Source organism: Carassius carassius, chromosome 9, assembly GCF_963082965.1.
Source record: "Carassius carassius chromosome 9, fCarCar2.1, whole genome shotgun sequence".
Classification (NCBI taxonomy): Eukaryota; Metazoa; Chordata; class Actinopteri; order Cypriniformes; family Cyprinidae; genus Carassius; species Carassius carassius.
The window spans coordinates 31,025,127-31,034,860 of NC_081763.1; the positions used below are offsets into that span (position 1 = coordinate 31,025,127).

Consider the following 9,734-nt stretch of genomic DNA (forward strand, 5'->3'; position numbering starts at 1 on the left):
ACAAAACTATTCAGAACGCTACAAGATCGAAATGAAGGGAATATAAATAAAATACATAGCAGTGATTATAAAAATCGAACCAATAATAATAATAATAATAACTATAATATAAAAATATACATAAAAAAGATGATCAGTTAATGCACTCACAAGACTGTGGGATGGATAAATATGTTTTCTTGAAGACCTATTTTATTTTATGTACCCTTCATGATAAACTTCATTTGAATGCTGTTTACATTGTAATTTAAAAATGTAATAATTTTATAATTATTAACATAATAATTTCTTAATTCAAATATATATATATTCATAATTCTTAAATATCTAATAATCGCAGGGTGCTATGGTCACGCAGTTTGTTTACTCTGTCAACTCACAAGAAATGGATGTCGTTCTTTCAACATAGGATCCCGTGGACACATATGGACATGAGGATGTCATTACCTCAACAAAATGATCTTGTGGCCACAACATATTCGAGGCGTTCCAAACGTGATATATCAAAGCCGCCTCCTTGATTGTTTAGTTACGGTGACACAGAAGTGTGTTCCAAATTATTATTATTTTTAACCCCTACACCCTTCATCCCTTTGAATCCCTGACTCTGGAGGGAAGGAATTAGGGCATACGGATGAGCCCTTCTGAATGGAACACATGAAGTATCACGTTTCCAAGAGTTTATAGGATGTGGCCACGACAAAATTAAGCAAACCAAGTCCCACTCTACTTTTCTAACTTAAACTTTGGAGAAGTCTAATCCGTGAAGTGTTTGAACACACTGATTTGTTATCTGCAATGCGGGTCTGTTATTATTTAACACTGTTGTCCCAGAAATACATTTCAGTGTTCCAAGTGCATTTTTGACGCAAAAAGGTTGTGAGGCAGGGGGAAGAATCTGTGGATGATTGTCTAATTTTGTTGATGGTTAAATGTTCATTTATGAAGTGTGTCACTTATCCAGGTCAAAGAGTTACAGTAATCTACAATGACCCTTATGGTATCTGCTCAAGTTGGTAAAAAATATTATGAACAAGTAACAAATTGAAAAATTGGAGAATCAAGACAAATATACGTACATATATATATATATATATATATATATATATATATATATATATATATATATATATATATATATATATATATATATATATATACATAAAATATTAAATCAACTGGAGTATGATTGTGCGAATACAAGCCTGAACTACAAGGGCAAAATACAGCTCACTATGTTTTGGTTTTTTTTGTCCAGCCAAATGAATTATAAGTAGGACATTGGAAATCTGGAAATTAGATGTTTTAGTAATTAAAATGATCTTGATCCTGATAAAAAAATCCTGAACACAAACTTGACTTTTGACCCCTCATTTGAAGTTACCCTCCTCTGTCTCTGCATTGTCTGCAAAAAGAGAGAAGTCATGCCAAGGCAAAAGGCAGTAACTTCCACATTATCTATATTTGCTCGCTAATAAACAAATAATGATTTACAAAATCCACCTCCAGAAGTACTTCATGTGTCCAGTTCTTGGGTTCTGGATGAATCAGAAGAATCAGAAAGAGGACGTCTATGAAGACGTAGAGACTGCTAAAAAGCAGGAGAGAAATGCAGGAGCAAATGAACATCTTATGGCAGACCTTGAGCCCACTTGACTGAAAAGGATTCATCAACTTCTGCAAACAAAGCATACAAGTAAATTATTATAAGAATGTATGTTTAATTTTTTCCATGTTGTGAGAAAAGGCTGCATTTAAGCAAAAACTCTTCTGCTTGTGCAAAGTGGTTACAGCACCACACAGTGCTCAAAGTGGACTTAACTCGGACTTGGTACCAAATTCCAAAGGCATCATATAACTTTCTGCCATTTTGAACTGATTCAAATAATGTATTATCATTTTTACTCTGTCAAAGTTTGTCTTAATGGCACCAAATTTGGTTCAAATTATCAGTGTGCTTGGCTTTGTGATTTAATTGCTTTATTTACAATATAGATCTGTCATTGTTTGAGCTCAGTGATGTTATCAGTGATACTTCTGTAACAGACATTATTTGATTCTGTTATATTGCACTAATTCTGGATGTACGGGCGCTCTATATATGTGTGTGTGTGTGATGCATTTATCCCCTCGGGGCTTGCCGTAGATAGGCAATGGGCATGCACACTTTTCTCCTCTAGAGTGTCACGGGTTTTGGGGGAGTTCTCCTTGGTGTGAGGAATAATAAAAAGTCAAGAAGAGTTCAGACTCTCTCTCGTTTTATTGTTTTCTTATTACCGTATTTTCCGGACTATAAGTCGCACTTTTTTCATAGTTTGGCTGGTCCTGCGACTTATCAGGACTTAGTCAGGTGCAACTTATTTATCAAAATTAATTTGACATGAACCGAGAGAATTGAACTAAGAGAAATGAACCAAGTGAAAACATTAACGTCTACAGCCGCGAGAGGGTGCTCTATGCTGCTCACTGCTCCTGTAGCCTACACTGAGCAGCATAGAGCGCCCTCTGGCGGCTGTAGATGGTAATGTTTTCTCTTGGTTCTTGGTTTTAAATAAATGCGACTTATAGTCCAGTGCGACTTATATATGTTTTTTTCCTCATCATGACGTATTTTTGGACTGATGCGACTTATACTAAGGTGTGACTTATAGTCCGAAAAATATGGTACTAAGTGTTTAGGTGGACCCTGCACGAATGCTCGGTTACATTGGTGGCAGTGGTTTTGTTTTGGTCGCATTTACGTGGTTCACTGTTACGGCGAGTGTTTAACTAGTTAGTTTATATTCAAAATTTCTCTGTGGAGTTAGCACCCGCGGGTTCGACTTTGTCGCGGCCATCATGTGGTGTAAAGACGAGGATGATTTATATTCGAGACAGAACCGCGACAAGATTAACAGACACGTGAGAATTGAGTTACCGCCGCCTTTCTCTGGTGACGAGAAGCAGAGCATTCAGCAGGGCACGTCAGTTCGAAGTCGTGGTCAGAGCACTCACAGAGGGAGATGGCGCTGTGTCCTATAATTATGAACTGGCGCGTATTCTACCAACGCGGCTGTAACCCTGCACGAATGCTCGGTTAATCTTCTATTGATGTACAGTACGACCCATATAGTGTAGCCCTAAATAAGAATGAACTGAAGGATGTAATAATTTTCACATGTACATTTTCATTATGTCAAGTGTCGTAAAGATCTCACTGATACTGAACATGTTTATGTGCTTTATATGGTGCCTTTTACACAGATGCCATGAAATTCAGAGACTGGCTAACATAATACACACGAATCTCCCTCATTTAACTAGCTGTGACATTCATATCAACATATACATTTATATCTTCTCATCCAGAAGGTTGGTCTGGTAGGTGCCACTGCACAGTTCAGCTCACTTGTTTTTTCGGAGCTTTTCAAAGTGAACACAATTTTGTTAAATCATATAGATAATTTGTTCAGCAGAATTTTATTTTCTTGGCCTTTCTGGCTTAATTTGATAGTGCAGTTTGAAATGAGACAGGAAACAGAGTAAAGATACTAAAAGGGAACCGGAGTGGGAAAAGACCACCAGCCTGAACTCGAGATTAGATTAGATTATATTAGATTAGATTCAACTTTATTGTCAGTATGCAGAGTACAAGTACAGAGCTAATGAAATGCAGTTAGCATCTAACCAGAAGTGCAAGAATATAGTGTTCTATATACATAAAAGTGCAGAGTAAGTAAAGCTGTGATATACAGAATGTACAGTGGAGTTGCTATTTACAATACTGAGCAGAGTATATACAGAATATAAATATTAATGCAATGTAGGGATTGTATGTACATTACGAACAGAGCAATGAAGGATTATATATACATTATGAACAGCAGCAACATAAGAACATTGGTGATAAATACAGTTGGATGAGTGTGCAAAAATATTGTTAAACAATGTATTCTATTCAAAATAACAGTAGTGCAATTATAGTTTTTATAGAAATAGTTTACTGTGCTTGTACAGTAGCAACTTTAGACAGTTTATAGTGTAATAGCTTTAACCATGTGCAGTCTGTGCAAAATATGAATAGTGCAAATACATGTATGTAAAGTACTGTGACCAGTGCAGTAAGAACGCAGGTGCAGGTTAGATTGGTGGTGTGGCGTTCAGAAGTGTCACAGCCTCGGGGAATAAGCTCTTCCTGAGCCTACTAGTGCGAGAGCGTAGGCTCATGTAATGCCTGCCGGATGGAAGGAGGGTGAAAAGTCCATGGTTAGGGTGAGAGGCATCCTTGATGATGTTTCTTGCCCTGCCCAGACAGCCCTTGTGATAAAGGTTCTCGATGGAAGTTAACTGGATGCCTGTGATCCGTTGAGCAGTTTTCACCACCCGCTGGAGTGCTTTGCGGTCAGATGCGGAGAAATTGCAGCAGTAGAATTCAGAGAGGATCCTGGGACTCTGGTGAACTTTCTTAAGGCTCCGTAAGAAGTAAAGGCGCTGCTTTACCTTTTTGACCAGGGTGGAGGTGTTTAGGGACCAGATGAGGTCATCAGAGATGTGGATGCCAAGGAAATTGAAACTCGACACACGCTCCACTACAGCTCGGTTGATGTAGAAGGGTGTGTGTGCATGATTCCTAGTCCGCCTGAAGTCCACAATGATCTCCTTTGTCTTATACAGGGGATTACTGTATTAAATGCAGAACTGAAATCTATGAGCAGCAATCTCACATGCGTGTTCTGACTGTCCAGATGGGTGAGGGCAGAGTGAAGTGCCATTGAGATGGTGTCTTCTGTTGACCTACTGTGGCAATAGGCAAATTGGAATGGGTCTAATGTAGCAGGGAGACAGGATTTTAAGTGGGATGCAACCAGTTTCTCAAAGCACTTGCTAATGATGGGGGTGAGTGCAACAGGACGGAAGTCGTTAGGGACTAAGGCAGTGGAGTGCTTTGGTACAGACACGATGGTGGAGGTTTATAGATAATAAAGATAGTGGGGACAGTTGTTTGGGCCAGGGACAGATTGAAAATGTCCGTGAAGACCTCAGCCAGCTGCTCCGCACAGGCTTTAAGCACCCGACCAGGTATTCCTTCAGGGTCAGCTGCTTTCCGTCCATTCACTTTACACAGAGTGGAGTAAACATCTGATGTGGAGAGTGTGAGAGGCAGTACACTGGGTTGATGCTCAGCTTTGAGTGAGATCTCCTTATTATTTTGATCAAAATGAGCATAAATATGATTGAGCTCGTCTGGGAGGGAGGCAGAGCTGGAGGGGGCACAGAGTTAGGTGGTTTGTAATCTATGTTAGATTGTATGCCTTGCCACATACACCGGGGATCTGAAGAAATGAAGTGTTCTTTAATCCTCTGTTTATGTTTGAGTTTGGCCTGGCAGATACCCTTCCTCAGGTTGGCTCTGGCTGATCACCAGACCTGAAGGCTGCATCTCTTGCTTTGAGCAAGAGGCGAACCTCTCTGTTCATCCAGGGCTTCTGATAAGGGAAAATTGTTATTTTTTTTGAGTGTGGTCACTCTGCTCACACATCTGTTGATGTGCTCCAGGACAGAGTTGGTGTAAGTGTCAATGTTAATCTGAGAGTTTGTGGTGGCCTGGGCAGCAAACTCACTCCAGACTGTGTGCTGGAACTGATGTTGAAGAGTGGAGTCAGCACCTTCCAGCCAGATTTTAACAGTCCTTATTGTAGGTTTCACACATTTGATGACCGGGGTATACTTGGGTGCAGGAACAAAGAGAGGTGGTCAGACTGACCCAGGTGGGGGAGGGGTGTGACTTTCTAGGCATCAGTCACATTAGTATAAACGTGGTCCAATGTTTTATGTCCCCTTGTAGTGAAGGAGACATTTTGATGAAATTTAGGGAGAACAGATCTTAAAGTGCAGTGATTGAAGTCCACAGCAACAACAAAGGCTCCATCCGGATGCAGGGTTTGTAATTTGCTAATAGATGATTCTTCTGCACAATCTGACTTTGCTGCAGCCTGGAATTGAACTACTGGTTTCGTCTGGTCAGAGGAGAACTGGCCCCCCAACTGAGCCTGGTTTCTCCCAAGGTTTTTTCATAAAAGAATGCAGACACACAGAAGTCTTTGACAGGAGGTATTTATTGGACATTGAGTGATTAAGAAAGGATAGAAAACGTTTTTTTTTTTTCTGTGCCTGTATTAATTTTTCAGAACACGCACTCATTAGCCTATTAGCCATGTTAAAAACGGGGCAAACTTCCTCATCTCTCAGACTGATGTTGTTTGGCTGTGAGTGATTGACTTCTCTGCTTGCTGCTCCTGAACTCCTGAAAAAAACAGACAGAAAAAAAAAACAAGAGGATACTCTTGTGAACATAAAATTAAGTGACATAACACTCTTCATTCCTCTTAAGTGTTTTTGTGTTATGCTTTATCTTAACTGTCATTACTCTATTCATCTCGTTTACGTATGGTAACTCTCGTTCCCTGGAAGACGAAATGGAGATGTCACAAATTGAGATATTGCTTTGATAGATCAATCTATCGAAGTGTAAACTACATGAGTCAACGCTCATTGGCATGCAATTATTGCTCCCAGCTGCTTCTGATCACAGCATGGGTATAATAAGGCAGCAGGTGCAGTGCATACCAGCTTTTCGCTGAGGATCGGAGCTGGTGACCTGGCGGCTCAGCAGTGGTACAGCTACCACGGCAACAGGACATCGCCATTCCCCCCTTCATGGATTGAGGGTTACCATACATAACCAAGACATTCCCTGTCAGTCGGTCACTCTTGACATCACATCAGTGACTGAATTGGGAAACCCCTACCAAAGTGACATGGGTGCTGCCCCTTCCAGTACCCTGTGCTAGCCCCTTGCACCCCTATGAGGTGTAAGCCGGGGGGTCGGAACAAGTAGTTCCACTCACCATTGTCAAAGTATTACCTCATTGAGTGAGACTGGATAATATAGGGTGACCATATGAGCCATTTTCCCATGACGCGTCCTTAACAGGATTTCTATATTGCCTAAAACATCCAAAGCAGTTTGACCAATAACATGCAGGTATGGTACATAATCAACCAATTGTGGTGTGTGAGAAGGTGAGATATACAGAGAACGATCAAAGCAATGCAAAAACATGCACATGTTAGGTGTTTGTTCGTTCATTCAACTTGAAGTGTCGCTGCGCACAGATCATTGTATGACACCAAAGTACCAAGAGAGTGATTTGAATGCATAAGTAGCCGTCTGCTCTGCTTTCTATAGCTCTAATGAATGTCATACATTGATCAATCTGCACAGCACAAACAGCCAAAATCTGGATATTTTAGGCAAAATAAAAATCCTGGCAAGGACGCGTCCTGGGAAAATGGCTCATATGGTCACCCTAGCATGATACCAGGAAAATGTACCCGTTCCGCTTGGAACAGGGACACTGCGGAACCCCCATCCTTCCAAAAGGAGTTTTCAGAAAATACACATAGCATTTGTTTAGGTGTATATGGAAAAATTTGGTGCGATTAAAACCCTCTTGGGAAAACACAGGATCTAAGGCTATACCGTGGACAATACACATACAAGTGCCACTTAGGTCTCAATATAGAACCCAGCCTTCAACAGTTCTCACAGATTTATCATGAAGGCCTGGGGCCGGACGTCCTGCCACGTCCAGCTGCCAAGGGTGATGGAGGACAGCTCTCCTTCTGTTGTGAGACCGACATCTGGATCAGTTAAGGCCCACTGAATACCACTGGTATGCTCTTTGAAGAGGGCCCAGCATGTTGAATGGGTTGCTCTACTAGATCAGAGGTGCAAGAAGAGTGATGGTCCCCAAAGGGTTAGCTTCCTGCGTGTTTTGGCACCACTGTAATCCTCAAACCATCCACGCTACTGCAGGAAGTGGTTCTCGTCTGTCGGCTGCCAGAACGAGCCCCAGATTGCAGTAGCAGGATTCCTGAAGGTAGCAGAGACTAGTTCGCAACTCCGAGATGGGAACATGACGCACCCCTGAAGCTCTTTTAGAGAAATTTGCTCTTTAGGAAATGCTCTTTTTTCAGTGCTGAAGCGAAAAGCTGGTATGCATAGCACCTGCTGCCTTATTATACTCACGCTGTAATCGGCAGCAGCTGAATGCAATAATTGCATCCAATGTGCATGGCTCATTTAGTTTACACTTGAAGTAGATTGGTCTATCAAAGCAATATCCCAATTCGTCGGTCACCAACGTGACGTGACTATAGAATCTGAGGGATTCGACTGAATCAAGATGCTGCTGATCATTGAGGCTCTTCTTCTCATTTTAGCTGCTCTAGGACAGGTAAGCTTGTGTTCTAGTATGAATTTTACAGACATGAATACTGATGATGGATCATTATGATTCCTGTTGCTGCAGGATCACAGAACAGCTGCTGCAAGAAAGATATATACATTGGAAATGGCACCAAACTCCGTTGATGTTCAATATGATGAGTGCAAAGAGATAATGGCAAACTTGGTGACAACAAAATATCTGCAGATAGAAATCAATAACTCTACTGAATTTAAAAATACTTGGCATGATGGTGAAAATAAAGCCTAGAATCCAGAGGATAATTTGAAACAGATTCATTCAGTTGCCATTTATATGTACTATATAACAATAATTCTGTTGTGTATCAAAATTTCAACAACGCTTTCCATAGTGAGAAACAAAAATACAAAGTCAGTACATTCTCATGGTATTCACTTTTTGTTAACATATGCAACACCGATTCTGAAGAAAACACAAACTAAATGCTATTCAACATATTTTGGTACCACAGTTACATTTGCTAAGCATGTTGTGAACAATCAGATTAGTTTCGGCTCATTTACATCCTGCACTTTTGATCAAGCAGTAGCAAGTGATTTCAGACCTAGATCTTGTTTTGAAATTAAAACTTGTAAATGCTAGACCCCGCAGGGCCTAGGTGGAGCAGAAGGCTCTGGCGACCAAGGCAGAGGCGGGGTCCTGGAAGACCGCTGTGGAGCCGGAGTGACGGAGGATGACGGTGGAACCAGAGGGAAGGAGGAGCCCGACAGAGCTGGAGGGATGGAGTGACGAGGTGGAACCAGATCAGTGGAGTCCCGAGGCGGCGGATGGTCGACGACTGACTAAGGTGGAGCCGGAGGGACGAGGGAACCCGGTGGAGCAGGTGGGATGACAGGCCACGGTGGAGACGAGGGAGCTAGGAGCCAAGGCGGAGCCGCTGGGTCGAAGGACCGAGGAGGAGTCCAGGGCTCGGAGGCTGGAGGCGGAGACAGGGCCTTAACATGCCAAGGCGGAGCTGGAGACTGGCAGTCCAGCGGCGAACCATCGCGCCCAGATGGCGCGGACTGAGGGTGAGCTGCGGGACTGACTGGCACCAGCAGGGATGACGAGGAACTGGCTGGTCTAGGAGGAGGAGAGAGAGGAAGGATGGGAGGAAACACAGGAGGATCAGGGCTGGACGGAACCAGCGGTAGTGGAGCAGAGGGACTGGCAGGTTTAGGAGGAAGTGGGAGAGAGTACAGGAGACACAGAAGATTCAGAGCTGGGCGGAACCAGCGGAGACACAGAAGATTCAGAGCTGGGTGGAACCAGCAGAGACACCGGAGATTCAGAGCTGGGCGGAACCAGCGGAGAGACAGAAAATTCAGAGCTGGGCGAAACCAGCGGAGAGACAGAAAACTCTGGGCTGGGCTGAACCAGCGGAGAAACAGAAAATTCATAGCTGGGCGGAACCAGCGGAGAAACAGAAAATTCAGGGCTGGG

The 9,734-nt window shown here is 42.4% G+C and overlaps 1 pseudogene; it reads left to right on the plus strand.

Annotated features, from left to right (window-relative positions):
- The first annotated feature begins 8,228 nt into the window (after positions 1–8,228).
- LOC132149749 (ecto-ADP-ribosyltransferase 4-like) lies at positions 8,229–8,894 on the plus strand (annotated as a pseudogene).
- Positions 8,895–9,734: the final 840 nt, after the last annotated feature.